This window comes from Bos grunniens, chromosome 7 (genome assembly GCF_055505025.1).
Source record: "Bos grunniens cultivar Pamir isolate PY7600 chromosome 7, Bosgru_T2T1.0, whole genome shotgun sequence".
NCBI classification, from domain to species: domain Eukaryota; kingdom Metazoa; phylum Chordata; class Mammalia; order Artiodactyla; family Bovidae; genus Bos; species Bos grunniens.
The window spans coordinates 107,759,962-107,782,438 of record NC_141171.1 but is presented as its reverse complement, the minus strand read 5'-3'; the positions used below and the strand labels follow the sequence as shown (position 1 = coordinate 107,782,438).

General features: G+C 42.3%; 1 long non-coding RNA gene across 7 annotated transcripts in view; it reads left to right on the top strand.

The window, feature by feature from the left end:
* LOC147370086 (uncharacterized) overlaps positions 1 to 15,894 on the top strand; it is a 37,086-nt gene extending 21,192 nt beyond the window's left edge. For 3 of the 7 annotated variants that reach the window (XR_015168394.1, XR_015168392.1, XR_015168395.1), the window contains 2 exons: positions 9,054 to 9,165; positions 15,162 to 15,894. This is a non-coding gene — a long non-coding RNA (uncharacterized LOC147370086). The remainder of the gene's footprint in view (positions 1 to 9,053; positions 9,166 to 15,161) is intronic. The other 4 variants (XR_015168391.1, XR_015168389.1, XR_015168393.1 and 1 more) reach the window with 2 other exon arrangements.
* The last annotated feature ends 6,583 nt before the right edge of the window (positions 15,895 to 22,477 follow it).

The following is a 22,477-nucleotide window of genomic DNA, read 5'->3' as shown; positions in this document are numbered from 1 at the left end:
TCCAGAAGCAATTACTGATTTCATTTTCTTATATGAACTTCTCAAATTTTCCTATGTATGAACAAACATATACATATATGGTGTAAAATATTAATAAACAGAATGTGTAATAAACAGAAATTACATGAGTTGGAGACCAGAATGGGGAGCTCTGTCGACCTGTGAGGTAACAGAGTTCAAAAGGAAGCAGACGCTTCTTTCCTGGCAGGGACTCAACCAATGAAAAGCCTCGGCCTCTGTGTCCCTATAGCCTCCCAACTTCCTCTCCCGCTCTGTAAAAGGCTTCTTTTCCCCTGCCGGGTGGTGGCTTGCTGTGGTTGCAGACACCCAACTGTGATTCTCTCTGACCCCAAATAAACCCATCCTTGCTGGACAAATGTATGGCTACTTGTTTCAGGTCAACAATATAACTAAATATACACACGTGTAGTTTTTACACGAATGAAAATACACTTTACATACTATTCTCGACTTTTATTATTTAGTCTAATGCTATAACTTGAATATTGTTCTACAGCCCATAGAGATTTTAATTCTTCTTGACATCCATATCATATTTTTATCTGTCAGGATTCAGTGCATGAAACAGAAATCAATCCAAGAACTTCAGATAGGAAGGGATTTAAATATGGTACTTACAGAGTTGTAGGCTGGTTCAAGGAGCAGAAGACGGCAATGTGCTACCAAATACCAATTTCAAGGGCAGGGGTCAGCCGACTGCTGCTGTTTTTTCACTGCTAGAGCCCACAGCGGCCTCGGAGCCCCCGAGGCTGGTGACCAGGCTCTGACTGCCACATCTGGGCTGTGGCCTCTGGATAATGACAAGGCTGATAACTAGACTTTGGAATGTTGAGACTGGCTGCAAACACTAATGAGCTGGCGGCTCGTTACAAGGGAGGCCTTCCTCTAACTTCCAGCTTCCAAATCTCACACACACACACTGCCTGGTGGAAGCGAATTCTCATTGAGAACGCCAGCCGCAAGACAGTTTGAGAAAAATAATTTCTTCTTCTGGAAAAGAATGGATGCCAAATGCTGATTGACCGTAAGCCGCACAGTGTCCCACAGCAGGCACCCACTGCGGATCACTCAATCAGTCCTCCGCTGTGTGTGCTCCGTGTGTACGACGCGTAGGGCTCTCAGAGCATTCTGCTGTCACAAACAAGGCACCAACACACGTCGATCTAAATATGTCTTTGAGCACCTTTGAAATTCTAAGAATAAAGTCTAAGAATTTAATTCTAAATTCTGCAGTAAATTCTAAGAATTAAAATAGGAGGGGCTACCTTTGGTTTGTTGATTAAAAAAAAAAAACTAATAATCAGTCAATCTAAGAAAGAAATTGAAATTTTCATTCATGACAAATTGAGGATTATGACCTGGGGACAGCCTCTCAGCTCTAAGAACTGTTCTGCTAAAGGTCAAAGCACACTTATACATGAGATTTTGAGACAGAAGGCTGTACACTAAATGACGTATTATCAACATTTGGCACAATCCTGATCTAAGTGTACGAAGCGAGTAGAGGGTCATGTGTTGCTGTGGACCCTTCCAAGATTAAGCAGAAAGGTTATCTCCTGAGGAATTACCTTGTTGACGCTAGGAGACTGTTGCTCTTAATGGCTGAGCAGCTATTTCCGTGGATGGCTTGGTTTGGTCAATAAATGATGAGGTCACACAACGTACCGTAGAAGGGAGAGAGGAGATCAAAGGGCAGGGGAAATTTTCTTGTTTAAATTTTCCTTGCCTTAGACGACAAACTTTTATTTCATCAATAAAAATTGATGAAAAAATTGTACACATCTCTACATGGTGAGATGGGAGAAAAACTTATTCCACACTGCCTGAAATACAAATGACATTAGTAGCTCAATTGTGACCCCAAAGATAGGTTAAATTATTTTTAAAAACGCTAATCGTGTGACATTTTAATCATACAGAAGAACATCCCACACCTCCACTTGTTCTCCTAGCTCTGTGATATGAATGAAACCCCGCCATCCCCCCGGCTTAAAACCTGCAGTGGAGCTGGGTTTCTAGGCTCAGGCTTCTCACCAAATCCCCAGCCCCAGTGAATTCACGGTGTTTACCAATCCTGCCCTGAGGTCAGCACAGGAATGGGTGTGGCTGACCAGCCGGCCACCGGGGAGGGAACCTAGAGTTCACTGGTGTCGCATTCTGACCACCTACGCCACACCCAGGCAGAAGAACAGCGACGGGTGCCGTCTCTGGGGTCGCACAGAGGCAGACATGACTGAAGCGACTTAGCAGCAGCAGCAGCAGCAGCATTCTTGGAGTGCTTGCCAGAGACCGGGTTCCTTCTTTCAATTCCTAGGATGATCCTTAGAGGAGTAGAAGAACTTGCCCAAGGTCAGAGGCTGCCCTTGCCACCCTCCTAGGGTGTGAATTTGTTCTGTGGTTCATGACTAAGCAGGAACTCCTGACATATGAGTCTGGCAGAGGCAAAGGAACTAATATTCGGTGTAGCCAAACAAGATGTAGAATCCCAGTCTCAGGAAAACCCACAGAGGGCTCTACAGCCGCAGACTCCACCTCATACCAGCGGTTCTTATTACGATGATGAGCAAGAAAGTGACTGCAAATTGAAATAAATCTATTACTGGAAAAGCAATGCATAGTGCATGTATATATTCATTTAGTCCATCAGCCAGGATACCTTCATTAACTGCTATTTACAGAATACTGGAGGTCTGTGGGGCCAAGAAAATAAGACAAGCCTTATGCTCTCAAGGAATTTACAATCACTTTCAGTCAGTTCAGTCGCTCAGTCGTGTACGACTCTTTGCAACCCCATGAATCGCAGCACGCCAGGCCTCCCTGTCCATCACCAACTCCCAGAGTTCACTCAGACTCATGTCCATCGAGTCGGTGATGCCATCCAACCATCTCATTCTCTGTCGTCCCCTTCTCCTCCTGCCCCCAATCCCTCCCAGCATCAGGGTCTTTCAAATGAGTCAACTCTTCGCATGAGGTGGCCAAAGTACTGGAGTTTCAGCTTTAGCATCATTCCTTCCAAAGAAACCCCAGGGCTGATCTCTTTCAGAATGGACTGGTTGGATCTTTGGTGATTAGAATAGATAAATACACACCAAACATTGGAGTAACAAGTAGAGTTCAAGACAACATAGTATCTTTGTAGTGGCCTTAAGAAATTTAAAAAAATTTACACTTTAAGTTTCTATTTTAAATATAATTTGTTCCTATCATACAATCCTATCAAAATCACAACTGTAACTTTATTAACCTACTACTGTGGGGTGTACGAAAGGGAAGCAAAACTCTTAAAGGGCTCTAACAGTGAACATGTTAAGGGCTTTCAGCACAGCTACGGGAACTTTAGTGCTCTATCATTATGTGCGCCATTCAATTTTCAACTCCATGAGAATTACATGTCCTTTTGGAGGGGTGCTGGAAATTTTTATTTACTTATTTTGTTGAAGTATAGTTGATTTACAATATTGTGTTAATTTCAGGTGTACAGCAAACTGATTCAGTCATATATATATATATATATGCATTTTGGGGATTATTTTCCATTATATATTATTCCAAGATACTGAATACAGTTCCCTGTGTTATAAAGCCTTGTTGCTTATCTATCTTATGTGTAGTAGTTTGTATCTGCTAATCTCACACTCCTAATGTATTCCTGCACCCTCCCCTTTCCCTTCGGTAACTATAGATCTGTTTTCTGTGTCTGTGAGCCTGTTTCTGGTTTGTATATACATTTGTATTAATGTTTAGACTTCACATGTAAGTGGTATTGTATTTGCCTTTGTCTGACGTCACTTAGTATGATAGTCTCTATGTCCATTGATGTTGCTGCAAATGGCAATGTCTTACCCCCCTTTTGTGGCCGAGTAATATCCCACTCTATACACGTACCACACCTTCTTTATCCACCCTCTATCGATGGCGTTTAGTTTGTTTCCATGTCTTGGCTACTGTGAACGGTGCTTCTGTGAACACTGTGATGCAGGTATGTTTTCAAATTAGAGTTTTCTTCATCTTTTCCTGATAAATACCCAGAAGTGGGATTGCTGGACTATATAGTTAATTTCTAGTTTTTTAAGGAACCTTCATTCTGTTCTCCATACTGACAGTACCAATTTCCATTCCTACCAACAGTGTAGGAGGGTTCACTTTTCTCCACCCTCTCTGGCATTTATTATTTGTGGACTTTTTGGTGACGGCCATTCTGACTGGAGTAAGGTGGTAGATTCTTCACTGTGGTTTTGATTTGCATTTCTCTGCTTATTAGCAATGTTGAGAATCTTTTCATGTGCCTATTGGCTATCTGTACGTCTTCTTAGGAGAAATGTCTATTGAGGTCTTCTGCCAATTCTTTGATTGGGTTGTTTTTTCTAAATTAAGTTGTATGAGCTGTTTATGTAGTTTGGATTGTTGTTGTTCAGTCACTCAGTGGTGTCTGACTCTTTGCTACCCCTTGAAGAGCAGCACACAGGCTTCAGGCTTCCCTGTCCTTCACCATCTCCTGGAGCTTGCTCAGACTCATGTCCATTGGGTCGGTGATGCCATCCGACCATCTCATCCTCGGTCGTCCCCTTCTCCTCCTGCCCTCAATCTTTCCCAGCATCAGGGTCTTTTCCAGTGAGTCAGCTTTTTGCATCAGGTGGCCAAAGTATTGGAGCTTCAGCTTTAGCATCAGTCCTTCCAATTTTGGATATTAACTCCTTATCAGTTGGACTGTTTACAAATATTCTCTTCCATTCTGCAGCTTGTCTTTGTGTGTTGTTTATGGTTTCCTTTGCTGTGCAAAATCTTCTAAGTTTAATCGGATCCCCTCGTTTAGTTCTTCTTTTCTTTCCTTGGGATACTGGTCCAAGAAAGTATTGCTATGATATATGTCAGAGAACATTTTGCCTATATTCTCTTCCAGGAGTGTTATGGGGTCCTGTCTTATATTTAGGACTTTAAACCATTTTGAGTTTATTTTTGTGTATGGTGTGGAGTGTTCTAACTTCAGTGATTTACATGTAGCTTTCCAGCGTTCCCAGCATCACTCGCTGGAGAGACTGGCGTTTCCCTGTGGTACACTCGTCTCCTTGGTTGGAGAGACTGGCGTTTCCCTGTGGTACTCTCGTCTCCTTGGTTGGAGAGACTGGCGTTTCCCTGTGGTACACTCGTCTCCTTGTTGGAGAGACTGGTGTTTCCCTGTGGTACACTCGTCTCCTTGTTGGAGAGACTGGCGTTTCCCTGTGGTACACTCGTCTCCTTGGTTGGAGAGAGTTTATTGACCGTAACCGTGCGGCTCAGCTTCAGGACTCTGTGCTGTCCCGGGAGCCACATGCTGCTTTCCTGCCAATAACACTCTGTTTTGATTGCTGCACCTCTTAGCGTTGTCGGGACTCTGGGAGGCTTATGCCTTCGAATTTGTTCTGTTTCCTCATGATTGCTTTGGCAATTCTGCATCTTTTGTGGTTCCATATACATTTTAGGATTATTTGATCTAGTTCTGTGAAAAAGATCATGAGTATTTTGATATGGATTGCATTAAATCTATAGATTGCTTTGGGTAGTATGGCCATTTGAATAGTATTAATTCTTCTAATCCAAGAGTAGGAAATTACATGTATTTTTAATCCTAGTTCTAATTTCTACCAAAGTCAATGATTTTGTTGAGATGTATTCGTAAAAACTTCCCATAGAAATCATTAAAAAAAAAAAAAAAGCCCTGTCTCCTGTGAATAAAACTGAAGTAGCAAATAGTCCCTCTCTCATCAGCTAAAGCACTTGGGGAGGGAAGGTGTGTGTGTATACACCAGTCTTGGCCAGCTGGATGTGCCTTTGTGGGGTGCGGGTCAAGGCATAGCCTGAGATGGGTTCTGCATGGCAGCCAGCACTCGTGCCATCCTGCCGGAGGGTGGAGCCTGGTGGGATGGCATGAGCGCCCGTCCAGTGGTCACAGACTAGTACTGGGATGTGATTTTGACTGTGGGTTGGCCCCGCTGGCTCCCGGCCCCTGTTTAGTTCACATTCTAGCTCAATGGACTGGCTACCCAATAGCCTAACAGTAAGTTCATGTTGTTTGTCTAAATTAGATGGACTCAGTAGTTGCTTTTTGCCATCAGGAATACAGAGGAATAAGAGCCTGGGGAGCTTGGGGCCGGGGCTTGAGGGCACTGAGTGTGTACACGGGCGGTAGTGGGTGCTGCTGCAGAAAGAACATGCCGGGGCCTCTGTTATCGACACCAGTGGCAAGAATACGTCAGCCTGCTGCTTACTTAAAAAGCGAGAGGCAGCTTGGGCCCCTACTTTTGCCACCTGCTGTGTGGCCTTTTAAAGCCTATGTTTATCATTCACCCTTTACAGTGAGGAGGACAAAGAATCTGTAAGAGCCCTTCCTACATTAAGACTCTGGAAGGGTTGTCTCTGGTCGGTCTAGGCATCCAAGCTTCTGATTTTCAAAATGTATTTATTCTTTGTTCAATAAATACCTATAAGTTATATGTTTCCAGTAACAAAACAAGAAGTTATTAAACTGAGTAACCATAACTAACACTCACTGAGTATGTGTCAGGCACTGTATTACACTACATTATTAAATACTATACTGTATGCACAGTCTTCCCAGGTGGCTCACTGGCTAAAGAACCCACCCACCAGTGCAGGACTTGATCCCTGGATCAGGGAGATCCCCTGGAGATGAAAATGGCACCCCACTCCAGTATTCTTGCCTGGGAACCCCACGGACAGAGGAGCCTGGGGGCTAGAGCCTGTGGGGTCACAATGCGTCAGACACGACAGAGACGGAGAACGCGCGCATCGTGTGCCTGTGTGCCCATTTTATTGTGTTTCACTTTGCTGCACTTTGCAGACACTGCATCTTTTACAAATTGAAGGTTCTGGCAACACCGGTTTGAGGAAGTCCATATTTTCAGTAGTATTTGCTCAGTTTGCTTCTCTGGGCCCCATTTTGGTAATTCTCGCAATATTTCAAAGTTTTTCGTTATTATTATATTTGTTATGGGGGCTTGTGATCCGTGATCTTCGATGTTACTGTTGTGATCGCTCTGGGGCACCACAAACCACAGCCATATCCAAGAGTAAACATAGATTTAAATGTTTGTTCTGACTTCTCCACTGATGGCCGTTTCCACATCTCTCACCTTCTCCTTGGGCCTCCCTATTCCTTAAGACACAATGAGTTGAAATTAGGCTAATTAAGAGGCCAACAGTGGCCTCCAAGTGTTCAAGTGAAAGAAAGAGTCCTGCATCTTGCACTTTAAATCAAAACAGAGAAACGGTTAAGCTTGGTGAGGAAAGTACGTCAAAGGGCAAGACAGGTCCAAAAGCAGGCCTCTGACACCAAGCAGTTAGCCAAGTTGTGAATGCAAAGGAAAAATTCTTGAGAGACGTGAAAAGTGCTACTCCAGTAAACACAGGAATGATGTGGGGGAGGGGACAAAAAACAGCAAAACAGCCTTACTGTTGATGTGGAGCAAGTTTTAGTGGTCTGGGTGGAAGATCAAAACTGCCACCACGTTCCCGAAGCAAAACCTGGTCCAGAGCGAGGTCCTGAGTCTTCATTCTGGGAAGGCTGACGGGTGACGAGGCCACAGAAGGCAAGTTTGAAGGTGGCAGAAGCCAGCTCTTCAGAAGATCTGCCCAAGGTAATGAATGAAAGTGTCTGCACTAAACAACAGGTTTTCCGTGTAGACAGAACAGCCTTTTCTTGGAGGAAGATGTCTTCTTGGGCTTTCATAGCTGGAGAGGAGAAGTTAATGCCGGATTTCAAACTTTTCAAGCATAGGCTGATTCTCTAATTAGGGGCAACAGCAGCTGATGACTTGCGGTTGAAGACAATGCTCATTTTACATTCCCCAAGTTCTAGAGTCCTTAAGAATTATGAGAAAGCTACTCTGCCTGTGCTCCATAAACAGGGAGAAATGCTGAATGACGGGACCTCCGCACACAACACGGTTTCCTGAATATTTCAAGCCCACATTTGAGATCTACTGCTCAGAAAAAAAAATTCTTTTCAAAGTAAGACTGCCCGTGGACAATGGTCACCCAAGAGCTCTGATGGAGAGGTACAGTGAGGTTTTTGCTGTTTTCATGCCTGCTAATACAACTTCCATTCTGAGGCCCATGACTCAAGTAGTAATTCTGAATTTCAAGTCTTATTATTTAAGAAATATGTTTTATAAGGGTACAGCTGCCATCAACAGTGATTCTTCTTATGGATCTAAGCAAATTAAACTGAAAACCTTCTGGAAAGAATTCACCATTTTATATGCCATGAAAAACATTTGTGATTCCTGGGAAGAGGTCAAAATATCAATATTAATAGGAGTTTGGAAGAAGTCAATTCCAACCCTCTCGGATGACATTGAGGGGTTCAAGATTTCAGTGGAAGAAGTAACTTCAAATATGATAGAAATAGCATGAGAACTAGAATTAAAGTGGAACCTGAAGCTACAAATGAATCGCTGTAACCTTATGATAAAACTTTAATGAACGAGAGCTTCCTTCCTATGGAAGGAGTTTCTTGAGGTGCAATCTACTCGCGGTAAACATGCTGTGAAGCTTGTTGAAGTGGAAACAAAGGATTCTATTACATAAACCTAGTTGATAAAACAGCAGCAGGGTTTGAGAGGATTGACTCCAAATGTGGAAGTTCTACTGTGGGTAAGATGCTATCAAACAGCATTGCATGCTTCAGAGAAACTGCTAACGGAAAATTGCCTAGATGAGGCTAACTTGGAGAAGGTGATGGCACCCCACTCCAGTACTCTTGCCTGGAAAACCCATGGATGGAGGAGCCTGGTAGGCTGCAGTCCATGGGGTCGCAAAGAGTCAGACACGACTGAGCGACTTCACTTTCACTTTTCACTTTCATGCATTGGAGAAAGAAATGGCAACCCACTCCAGTGTTCTTGCCTGGAGAATCCCAGGGATGGGGGAGCCTGGTGGGCTGCCGTCTCTGGGGTCGCACAGAGTCGGACACGACTGAAGCAACTTAGCAGCAGCAGCAGCAGAGGCTAACTTAATTGTTGTCTTATCTTAAGGAATTACTGCAACCACTCCAGCCTTCAGCAGCCAACCCCTGATCAGTTAGCAGCCATCAGCATCAAGGAGAGATCTTCTACCAGAGAAGATTACAGCTCACTGAAGGCTCAGGTGATGTTTAGCATTTTTTAGCCATAAAATATTTTTCAAATAAGGTAGGTACATTGTTTTCTAGGCATAACGCTATTGTGTACTTAATCAGATCAGATCAATCGCTCAGTCGTGTCCGACTCTTTGCGACCCCATGAATCGCAGCACGCCAGACCTCCCTGTCCATCACCAACTCCCAGAGTTCACTCAGACTCATGTCCATCAAGTCAGTGAAGCCATCCAGCCATCTCATCCTCTGTCGTCCTCTTCTCCTCTTGCCCCCAATCCCTCCCAGCATCAGAGTCTTTTCAAATGAGTCAGCTCTTCGAATGAGGTAGCCAAAGTACTGGAGTTTCAGCTTTAGCATCATTCCCTCCAAAGAAATCCCAGGGCTCATCTCCTTCAGAATGGACTGGTTGGATCACCTTGCAGTCCAAGGGACTCTCAAGAGTCTTCTCCAACACCACAGTTCAAAAGCATCAACTCTTCGGCACTCAGCCTTCTTCACAGTCCAACTCTCACATCCATACATGACCACAGGAAAAACCATAGCCTTGACTAGACGAACCTTTGTTGGCAAAGTAATGTCTCTGCTTTTGAATATGCTATCTAGGTTGGTCATAACTTTCCTTCCAAGGACGAAGCGTCTTTTAATTTCATGGCTGCAGTCACCATCTGTGGTGATTTTGGAGCCCAGAAACATAAAGTCTGACACTGTTTCCCCTGTTTCCCCATGTATTTCCCATGAAGTGATGGGGCCAGATGCCATGATCTTCGTTTTCTGAATGTTGAGCTTTAAGCCAACTTTTTCACTCTCCTCTTTCACTTTCATCAAGAGGCTTTTGAGTTCCTCTTCACTTTCTGCCATAAGGGTGGTGTCATCTGCGTATCTGAGGTTATTGATATTTCTTCCGACAATCTTGATTCCAGCTTGTGTTTCTTCCAGTCCAGGGTTTCTCATGATGTACTCTGCATATAAGTTAAATAAGCAGGGTGACAATATACAGCCTTGATGCACTCCTTTCCCTATTTGGAACCAGTCTGTTGTTCCATGTCCAGTTCTAACTGTTGCTTCCTGACCTGCACACAAATTTCTCAAGAGGCAGATCAGGTGGTCTGGTATTCCCATCTCTTTCAGAATTTTCCACAGTTTATTGTGATCCACACAGTCAAAGGCTTTGGCATAGTCAATAAAGCAGAAATAGATGCTTTTCTGGAACTCTCTTGTTTTTTCCATGATCCAGTGGATGTTGGCAATTTGATCTCTGGTTCCTCTGCCTTTTCTAAAACCAGCTTGAACATCAGGAAGTTCACGGTTCACATATTGCTGAAGCCTGGCTTGGAGAATTTTGAGCATTACTTTACCAGCGTTTGAGATGAGTGCAATTGTGTGGTAGTCTGAGCATTCTTTGGCGTTGCCTTTCTTTGGGATTGGAATGAAAACTGACCTTTTCCAGTCCTATGGCCACTGCTGAGTTTTCCAAATTTGCTGGCATATTGAGTGCAGCACTTTCACAGCATCATCTATCAGGATTTGGAATAGCTCAACTGGAATTCTATCACCTCCACTAGCTTTGTTCGTAGTGATGCTTTCTAAGGCCCACTTGACTTCACATTCCAGGATGTCTGGCTCTAGGTGAGTGATCACACCATCGTGATTATCTGGGTCGTGAAGCTCTTGTTTGTACAGTTCTTCTGTGTAGTCTTGCCATCTCTTCTTAATATCTTCTGCTTCTGTTAGGTCCATACCATTTCTGTCCTTTATTGAGCCCATCTTTGCATGAAATGTTCCTTTCGTATCTCTGATTTTCTTGAAGAGATCTCTAGTCTTTCCCATTCTGTTGTTTTCCTCTATTTCTTTGCATTTATTGCTGAAGAAGGCTTTCTTATCTCTTCTTGCCATTCTTTGGAACTCTGCATTCAGATGTTTATATCTTTCTTTTTCTCCTTTGCTTTTCACTTCTCTTCTTTTCACAGCTATTTGTAAGGCCTCCCCAGACAGCCATTTTGCTTTTTTGCATTTCTTTTCCATGGGGATTGTCTTGATCCCTGTCTCCTGTACAATGTCACGAACCTCATTCCATAGTTCATCAGGCACTCTATCGGATCTAGGCCCTTAAATCTATTTCTCACTTCCACTGTATAATCATAAGGGATTTGATTTAGGTCATACCTGAATGGTCTAGTGGTTTTCCCTACTTTCTTCAATTTAAGTCTGAATTTGGCAATAAGGAGTTCATGGTCTGAGCCACAGCCAGCTCCTGGTCTTGTTTTTGCTGACTGTATAGAGCTTCTCCATCTTTGGCTGCAAAGAATATAATCAATCTGATTTCAGTGTTGACCATCTGGTGATGTCCATGTGTAGAGTCTTCTCTTGTGTTGTTGGAAGAGGGTGTACTATATAAACGTAACTCTTATATGCTGGGAAGCCCCCCAATTCTTGTGACCTGTTTGATTACAATATCTGGATTATTGCGTTGGTCTAGAACCAAACCTGCAATGTCTCCAAGGTATGTCTACATTAGGCAGTATAAGTATTACACTACAAAGAGAGTATTATTTCATTCCATAGACATAAGGCACAATACGTTAGAATAGGAGCTGTTAGTATTGATGCTCCTTAGATAACGGAGGGCTTCCCAGGTGGTGCCCGCCAATGCAGGAGACGCAAGAGAAGCAGGGTCGATCCCTGGGTGGGGAAAATCCCGAGAAGAGCATGGCAACCCACTCCAGTATTCTCAGCTGGAGGATCCCAAGCACAGAGAGCCTGGTGGGCTACAGTCCATGGGGTTGCAAAGAGTAGGACACAACTGAAGTGACTTAGCACGTGTAGATACAGAAGACTGGAGCTCACAAAAGTTAAGCAGCTTGTCCAAATTACCCAGCTAATTAGAGGAGAAGTCAGGATTTAAATCTAGGCCTGCTTGTTGGAAAAGCATGTGATTTTAACCTCTTAATTAGATGTAAAAAAGAAACAAAATAGTGCCACCAAAATAAGGAACTACTAATTCTGTGAATTTATCTTAGCTTGGATTCCCCTCCGAGGGAATCTGAGACAAGGCTTTGAATGTATGTGAGGTCATCTGAGAGGGGATCTTGGGAGGCCCAGGGTGAGGAGGTCAGGCGGAGAAAGGAGGGGGGCTGATGAAGGATGCATTAACAAACACATTTCTGTGCGGGGTCGGTCCCCTTGGGAACTTTGAGACACTGTAGAACACAGCTCAAAACGGACTGACCAAGGAGAAAGGAGGCTGGCATATTTACTTGCCAATTCTCATCCTTTATTGACTGATTGAGGTTCCTAAAGGGATGAATTCCCAGGCATGTCTGGTCTGCAGCATACACGTGCTGAGCCAGAGGCGCAGATGTTTAAGCAAGGATGTCTTCGGTGTACGTGGGAACCACCAGTGAAACACAGGAGATCTTTGGGTTAGGCCCATGACATATGAGTGGGACGCTGACAGCATCTGCTACAGGACACGGATTAATTCAGAACAATCACCAGACATTTTACTAATTGTATTAGAACAGCTTACTTCATAAATAAGTGAATTTCTGCTTTAGTCAAATTGTAACAAAATAAATTAACTTTCAGCTTTAATTCTCAGTTTAAGGAAGTTTTATAATATAAAAACAAAGTAAGTAAATGATGTTCATTTCCAAGACCATAGTACAACTGATTACAGGTGGAATTACATATTAAAAAACATTTGCAGCATTAACTGGGCCAACCCAGCATTGCTTTGGAGTATCACTAACCATTGTCAAATAAATAACTGCTGCTTTCACATGGAATATGTAAGTACGTGTGATCGAACTGCCCCTGCAAGTCTGAAAGTCTACAGGTGTTCTGGAGGATTCGGTCTTGTTTCATTGAGATGCCATCCTAATGACTTTTTAAAATAAATCTTGTGTATACCCTTGTGACCTAATTTTTATTTGCTTTTGTTACATCAAACCGCTCTAAAATCTGTTCAGCTACTTTTTCATCCTATAGCAGTAAGCAAGCAAAGACTCCATTTTATTTAAGAAACCCCATTTTCTTTATATAGGTAACAAATTGCATTTCATAACTGAAATAGACACAGATAGTAAACAGTCAAATTGAAATTTCCCCAGAGTTCAGAACTGTTTTAAAAATTGTTTGCTTCCTTCTCATATAGTTTTTAATTGGTTCTAAATCATGAGTGTCAATAAATGCTTTTCCTATGCTTCTCGTAGTAGAGGAAGAGGAGCCCAAACACTTTCCTTTTAACATTTTGATTGCTGTGTGTTGATTTTGTAATTGATGAGTTTGCTGCTGCTGCTGCTAAGTCACTTCAGTTGTGTCCGACTCTGTGTGACCCCATAGACGGCAGCCCACCAGGCTCCCCCGTCCCTGGGATTCTCCAGGCAAGAACACCGGAGTGGGTTGCCATTTCCTTCTCCAATGCATGAAAGTGAAGAGTGAAAGTGAAGTCGCTCAGTGGTGTCCGACTCTTAGCGACCCCATGTACTGCAGCCTACCAGGCTCCTCCGTCCATGGGATTTTCCAGGCAAGAGTACTGGAGTGGGGTGCCATTGCCTTCTCCGTGATGAGTTTGCAGGAAGGTTAAAGACTGGTAGTTTAAAAATTAAGCATTTCTTATGGAGAAATGAGAAATTAATTACAGAATTTTTAGATTTACCCTCTAAATCTAATTTTTAGATTTACCCTCTGAATCTAACTTCTTCACTGACTCCCTAATGTGGAGGGAGTCAGTGAAGAAGTTCTTGAAGAAAAATGGAAAGGGGGAGAGAGATGCCAATTCAGTATAACAGTTAACTTGAGGGTGTACTCCTGGAAATACTCAATTATCATCAAATCCTAGGCTAAAAAACCCTCTAGCTTTTTAGCTTTGAGTTTATTTCCTATAAATACCTCAGCCACTGAGTTTATTTAGTGGAGGCTGCAGTTATTGCCTCATAGAAAGAAAGGACCCACAACACATCTCCTTAAGGAGAGAGGGAGAGAGACTGATATAAATCCAGAGGCGGGTCAAAGAGGATTAAATATCCCCGGAGTTTGAAAAGCTGAAAACTTGTTGATGGGAAATCTTTAGTCATTCTAAAAAAAATTTTTTGGCCTTCTAATAAAGCATGGCAGAAAAATCCAAATGTGGCTTGGGATTATAATATTTATTTAATATATTTAATATGTGGCTATTACCATCAATATTTTCTTTAAATCTAGAAAAGTGTTTCAAAGGATAATTAGACTGAATAACAACTTAAAAATGAAATGATTTCCATCATAATCAAAGTCTTGTTTCTAATTTAACATTCAGTATTTGAACCCATCTAGGTGGCTAAGCTGGTAAAGAATCTGCCTGCAATGTGGGAGACCTGGGTTCGATCCCTAGGTTGGAAAGATCCCCTGGAGAAGGGAAAGGCTACTCACTGCAGTATTCTTGGGCTTCCCTTGTGGCTCAGATGATAAAAAATCTGCCTGCGATGCAGGAGACCTCGGTTCAATCCCTGGGTTGGGAAGATCCTTTGGAGAACCCTAACCCTAACCCTAACCCTAACTCCAATATTCTGGCCTGGAGAATCCCATGGATTCCATCAAGTCACAAAGAATCGGACACAATTTAGTGACTTTCACAGGTGGCCAAACTTGGGAATTTGGAGAATTTTTTTTTTTTTTTACTACAGTTCAGCAGGCAAAAGCTTAATCTAAAACTGCCAGACCTTGTACTCTATGAATACGAAGTTACCCTTGTAAAATTCTCTGCCTTTTTGCTTTGTCTGCAATGATTTCTCAGGTCTCAGTTGTAATTTACATTGATAATTTGCTTGTGTTAGGACACGGGGAATACAGAACATGTATTACCTGTCCTTTCCAACTGTTATCACCAGTCTTACCATTAGAATTATTATATGGGATTATCTTGTTATTGATATCTGCTCACAGATATAGATAAATATTTGAGGTTAAAAAAAAAACGTGAAATGATAAAATATAACCACTTCTAAGACATGATATCTTATCACTGCAGATGGTGATTGCAGCCATGAAATTAAAAGATGATTACTCCTTGGAAGGAAAGTTATGACCAACCTAGATAGCATATTGAAAAGCAGAGACATTACTTTGCCAACAAAGATCCATCTAATCAAGGCTATGGTTTTTTCCAGTGGTCATGTATGGATGTGAGAGTTGGACTATAAAAAAAGCTGAGCACCGAAGAATTGATGCTTTTGAACTGTGGTGTTGGAGAAGACTCTTGAGAGTGCCTTGGACTGCAAGGAGATCCAACCAGTCCATCCTAAAGGAGATCAGTCCTGGGTGTTCATTGGAAGGACTGATGCTGAAGCTGAAGGAGAAGGGGGACGACAGAGGATGAGATGGTTGGATGGCATCACCGACTCAATGGATGTGAGTTTGAGCAAGCTTCAGGAGTTGGTGATGGACAGGGAGGCCTGGAGTGCTGTGGTTCACAGGGTCGCAGAGTCAGACACGACTGAGCCGAACTGAACTGAACTGAAGACATGATATAAAAATTTTAAATCCTACATATAGAGTAGTAAAAATAGCTGGTCTCAGATTTTCTTAATTGTTTTCAAAAATGAGAAAACAGAACCTGACTACCATGGACTGGATAGGAATGCAGGACTTCATTTCTTATCGTACTATGTCTATATTAATGGAAAAATAACCTCAGCATATAGACTTCTGGATATTACATTTTCATAAACACAAGCACAAATAAAGTCACACAGTGCCTGCCATGAGTGCCTATTTATAGATAACAAAATTACTGTATTCCTGTCTTCTGTTATCTTTCTTCATTTTCAATTTTAAGTACAAATATTTTTGTTGCTGTGTTTTAATCCATACATTCTCTTTGAATTAACCGTCTTCCTCTATCTTTAGCAGCATCTCTCTCTCTCTTCCAAGGATTTCCAAATGTTTATTAAATTCTGCACACTCCACTCTGTCATTAAGACAGTGGTTGCTAGGAGAACTGCTCGCTGCCTTGTAACCCAACTGGAATTGCACAATGCCACTTTCTGGAGGTTTACAGTTTGAAGATACTTAGTGCATAAATTAAATCAGATGACAAATTTAAAATGTTTCTGAATGTTCAGTTATCCTCTTGAAGGTCAAGACACACCAGCGCCATGAACCTCTTCCCGCATCTCTGAAGTGAAGTGGGCAGAACACAGTCTACAGGGTTTCTTAACTCTCACATCTGTATCTCGGCTGTGGGATTGGAAGGCCTGGGTCTGAATCCTGGGATACTTCTTTACCGCCACAGGAAAATCACTTAAGCTATCAATTAATGAGGATAATAATACCTGCCTAAGAGGGATTACTATTACAAAGTCCACCAGGACTACTTCCCTGGTGGCTCAGACGGTAAAAGTGTCTGCCTGCAATGCAGGAGACCCGGGTTCAATCCCTGGGGTGGGGAAGATCCCCTGGAGAAGGAAATGGCAACCCACTCCAGTGTTCTTGCCTGGAGAATCCGATGGATGGAGGAGCCTGGTGGGCTACAATCCATGGGGTCACAAAGAGTCGGACAGAAATGAGTGACTTCACTTTCACTTTTCACTTTAATAGGGATTACTAGCAAATCAAAAAAGTTAATGCATGTAAAGCACATTGGACAGTACTTGGCATATAAGTATCCTTTAATAATTATTCAAGTTAATTTTATAATATCTTTATTTTATAAGTATTCATTTAACTCATGTGTTTAACAATTATTTATTCAGTACCTTACTTTGTATAGGTACGGGGAAAGACATTATCACTAGCGTCTGGGATCCTAGGGTCTCATGGAGAAGAAAATCAAGTAAACCTATGATTACAGTTCGGTGCAGTAAGAGCCTTAATAGCAGAAAGAAGGCTGGGCCTGGGTGGGGTGGGCTGAGGGATGGCTTTGGGGCTGGATTAGATCATGTCTCAGTTAAATTCCCACACTTGAACTAGAGTTAAGCAGAGTCAGCATGGGCAGAGGGCAGTAGCCAGCGCAGGGGCCGAGGGACGAAAGGAGCAAGGAGGGCCATACAGGTGGAACGTCTTGGCCGAAGAGCCAGCCCAGAGCGTTCAGGATGGTAGCTGGTTCTGCGCGTCTGGGGAGGAGGATGTATGCATGTGGCAGGCAAGCTAGTGAGGTAGAGAGGACCACATCTAAGAGGCAGAGAGACCTGGGGAGGAGACTGAGAAGGGTCAGTCGGAGGGGCAGGGGGAGAGTCAAGGGTAACTCAGTTACACGCACTCAGTTACACAAGCTGGAGCAGACGCATCGCTACTTTATTCCCCTTTGTCTGGCTTCCTTTGAATTAAGTATTTTTTTCATGCTTCTGTTTTATCTGCACTATTGATTTATTAGCTATACTCCTTTGTTTTGTTGGTTTTCCAGTGGTTATTCTGAAGCATGCTTGACAGATTTTACTCTCTAGGTCCAGAGAGTAAATCTTTTAGGCTCTGTGGACCACACAGATATGAAAATAAAGGGCTTGGCTGTGGTCCAATAAAACTTTATTTATAAGGCATGGCAGGTCAGATTTGGCTCACAGGCTACAGTTTGCTAACTCCTGCTCTAGGGTTTACAACATACGTCTGGAACTTACCGCAATATGCCTGCAGATAGTATTGCACCAGTTCAAAGTATCTTTTAGAACGATGCTACAGTTCATTCCAGTTCTGCTCCTCTCTTCCTTTGTGCTGTTATTGTCATACGTTAAATGTTTCCCGTGCGTTCTATAGCCTCCACAACACAGTTACTATTTTTGCTTAATGTCCATTATCTTTTTTTAAGGATTTTTTAAATGAGAAAAATTATTATTTTTCCTGCACATGTTTACCATTTCCACTGCTCTTTATTTCTTTACCTAGGCTCCAATTTCCATCCAGTATCCCTTTCTTCTGCCTCAGCCAAGATGGAGATGGTTGGAACCGTGAGGAGGCTGGTCAGACACTTGTCTCTTTCTCCGTGTGCCCCCTTCACTTGGCTAGCTTGGCTTCCTCACCGCATAGCAGTCGCAGGGTAGTCAGAATTTTTATATGAAGTCTGGCCCTCCCAAGACTGGGTCGTTTCAGGGACCCAGAAAGAAGCTACCAGATATTCTATTGCCTAGGCTTAGAAGTTATGCAGTTCCATTTCTACTGCATCCCCCTGGTCAAAAAGTGAGTTACAGAGTCAGCCCAGATGAGAGGTATGCAGGTGTGCTGTTTGTAGGGTCCTTGAGGGTGAGGGGAGTGAAATACCCTTAAAGACAAGGACCGGTAGCCCAATGCCTGTACACTGAGGAGCTTTCCCTTCTTCCTGCACACCGACATACACACAAGGCCAGACCCAGGGGAGACAGAGATTCTCCTTCTGACACAGCTCCTGGGCAAAGCAGGCCGCCTACTGGGCGACATTCTTCTTTCCGATCCGGGAAAAGTCATGGGAGGAGTTTGGCAGCGAGGACATACATATGGTTAATCACATCTCCCCTTTTCTCCCAGGAGAGCACCTAGCTAATGCTAGCCTATATAAAAGGGTGCCATTGAACACATCAGAGATGTAGACCGCATTACATTGTTTTCCAGGGATGCAGACACCTGGAAAACTGGCACTTTCAGAATAAAAACGGGCACGTGTTGGCTCTTCTGCCTTGAGTATGTATCATTATTAGAGCTCATTTTTTCTTCTACACACCCATGTTTCTCCCCAGCTGATCACAAATTTGCTAAACTCTGACAGAAAGCAGCTGCATGAGGAAAGTCATAGTGGGTTATTAGAAAGTAGAGGGAAACCTAAATATTGCTAAACAGATCATAAATGAAGCTTTAAATGAGGAGTTAGATAGTCTGAGTACTGATTAGAGAAATTAAAAGGATTTAGTTCCATGTGACATTGGGTTAAAAAAATTAAACTATTTAATGAATTTAGCCACACCCCATAGATATGAACATGTTTTAAAGAAGAAATCCTTTTTGTGTCTCTAGTGAGTTTGAGGTTTTTTTTCATTTTATGAACTAACCAGCCAAAATCAGTTTCTTCCCTGTAATAATTGCCTTTCCACCCAAACTAGAATGATAATCAAACAAAAAGTATTTATAACTAATGTTTTAAAACAACTGCTTGTCCTCAAATTTCAATTAAGAAAACAGTAAGGAAAAGCAGCCACAGACAAGGTAGACAAGGTGCAGATGCTGAACACAAGTGACTAAAAACTGCTTATGTGAAAATATGTTCAACCCTCTCAACAAAGACTCAAACTGATATCATAACGTGGTACTATTATTTTCCATCACAGCAATGAAAAGTTTCTAAAAGATGGTATTTGATAAGAGTAAGTGCTCAGTTGCTCAGTCGTGTCTGACTCTTCACGGCCCCATGGACTGTAGCCTGCCAGGCTCCTCTGTCCAAGGGGTTCCCAGGCAAGAACACTCGAGTGGGTTGCCATTTCCTTCTCCAGGGGATGCTAGTAAAGGTACATTGAAATAGTCACTCATACATTGCTGATGGGAGTGTAAAATGATGCGGCCTTTCTCAGAATGAATTTGGCAATACATACGAAGAATAGTAAACATGTTCCTACCTTTTGACCTAGGATTTTCTCTTCAGGGAATCTACTCTAGGAAATAATCTGAGGGGTAGACAAAGATTATGCACCAAGTTTGTTGTAACGGCAAAATTTATAAAATACTTTTTGTCAGAATAATTTTAACTGCAAGTACCAGAAACCCTGATACGAGCTTACTTGAAGAAAAGAGAAATGTATCTCATATAAAAGGAAGGGGGGAGGAAGGTAGGTTTCAGGGTTGCGATTCAGTGGTTCATCAACATCATTGGAAAACTAGGTTTCATTAACCTCTTCTGCAGCCTTCAGAGCTGGAAGAAAGTAAGATGGTTGTCCATCCACAATTCACAGTGGTCCCAAGAAGAAGAGAGTCTATTACTTCTTGTGACTGTGTCTTAGATGAGAGAAAACTTCCTCAAATCTCTCCATCAGAACTTCCCTGCACATCTTACTGGCTGGAAGCAGCCACATACCATTTCTGAACCAATCACTGGGAAAGAAAGTTGTATTATTCTTAGACCAATCAGGTCTGGGAAAAAGTTCCAGGCACACCTTGGAATTGTTGAAAAATAATTTGGGGAGATTTCATATTGCTTTTTTTTCTTTTCTGTTTTCTTATCAGACTCTATTTTGGAGTACTCCAAGCTGTTTCCGTTGCACCACCAAGTAATGAAACTTGTGTGTGTGCCACTTTGCAACCTCCAGTCAAAGGAAGCAGAGAGACTCAGGGGGCTGGGTGCAGTGGCAGCGTCAAAAAACCTTTAGGAGGCAAAGGGATAAGCGCTTTGCCCAGGGATTCTTGCAGGAACCCTTCCATTGGAAAATTTCTTTTTAAAAAAGTAAAGGTTTGATCATAATCAAATGAGGTCTGCAACCCAAAGTCTCATTCAACTTTATTCTCACTTTTCATGTTCTTGAGATCTGTTGTCATGGCAACATCATGACCTGAGTAGTTCAACCTGCATGCTTGTCCATGTCTGCTCTGCTATTTAAAACCGCAAGCTTTTCTAAAAATGGAAGTCTTCATATTTTATCTCCCAACCATCTCTTCGGAAATCTTTCTGTGGACTTATGATGCGTCTTCCTGATGTGGACACCAGATCCATGTTCAACACATAAACAGTCTCTAAGAATTGTATCACAGGCTTCATTCTCATGCATAGAGATTATGTATAAAATGACATCTTATTTTTGCAGAATTATACAAATAGATGCATTCTGTGTTGTATGTTATACACTGTTCTATACTTTTTTCACTAAATGTGATTATCAGAAAGTTCAAAAAAAGAAGAAAAAAATCTTAAAATGTGAAAATCCTTATATAGCTAACAAAAGCACACAACCAAAAACTTTCAAAAATATGAGAGTGAAAAATACATTTAAAAACAAATGATTGGTATGTTTTCCAATACTGGGTGCTATTGAAAAAAATGTATATATTTAATATTTAAATTTACTGCTCCAATCTTGACAAGTTCTTTGAATGCTACAGAAACTACACTGAAAGCATGATTCAACTCCCTCTAAAGACTTTAGGCTAATGAGATGCATTTTCTTTGTTTTCTTAAATTAGCATGTGAAGGCACCACATTAGCATCTGAATGCTTTCGTGTACGTTGACTGAATCAGCCTATCTAGGATGTGCAGCAGGAAAGTATGTTTGAGAAATGAACCGTTATCTTTCTTTTCATTTCTTCTTCTGCCTTTCTCTCCATCAGGCTATGTATTATTTCAATCAGATGGGGAATGGGGCAGGGTGAACTATCCTGGCTATCAGGCAGACTGCTCACACGCCACTTCCGAGTGCAATTCTTGTGCTCCAAATGATGCCCAGGAACAGCAGAGAGCCGCTGGCCTTGCAGGAGCCGTGCTGACCAGCACAGTGGACCATAAACTGGGCTTGTGGGCAACTGACACTCCAAGAGCTGTCTGGAACCACAACCCAGCTGATGAGAGGCAGCCAGGGGTTGGAACAAATCCTAGAATTGGGATACAAAGCTCTCCAAAGAGACCATGTTTACATTTTTTGAAGGTAAGCAAAATGGGGGCTGACCAAGATGGCCTAAATATTTCCCTCAGCTTGACAAAGCTTTAGAGGAACTTGTTCTTGACCAAGGGCGTCCCAGGTGGCGCAGTGATAAAGAATCTACCTGCCAATGCAGGCAAGGCAGGAGACGTGAGGTTGGGAAGATCCCCCGGAGAAGGAAATGGCAACCCACTCCAGCCTTCTTGCCTGGAAAACCCCATGGACAGAGGAGCCTGGCGGGCTGCAGTCCACGGGTTCACAAAAAATCCTTGATAATAGGCTCCTGACCACCTCTTTCCTGGAGCACTCACTTTAGAAAACCTGCAGTTGTAAATTATTGTTCTCTTTGAAATGTAAATTTTATGCAACCCAGAAATGTTTTTCTCAGGGACAAAGGGAGCCATCCTTTTGAAATTTAATCATCAAGAAAGATAGAGGCCTTGTCTCCTAGACTCTGGCAGAAATTAGGAACCTAACTTTGGTAAGTGACAATTAGTAAATATGGATAGCCTAATCACATTGACAGACTGCTCCCATAATTTTCCACTAGCTCATCTCAGCATTTAAAAATCTTCCCACTTTTCATGTCAATGGAACTGAATTCAATTTCTCTCCCCTATTGCAATCATCTTGAATAAAGTTTTCCCTGACTATTTTACTGGTCTGGCACAATATTCCTTTTATAGGACTCAGAAGTAAACAATTAAGCTGTCATATAAAAATTTAAAAATTTTATTTATTGTACAGTTCAGTTTGTGTCATAAG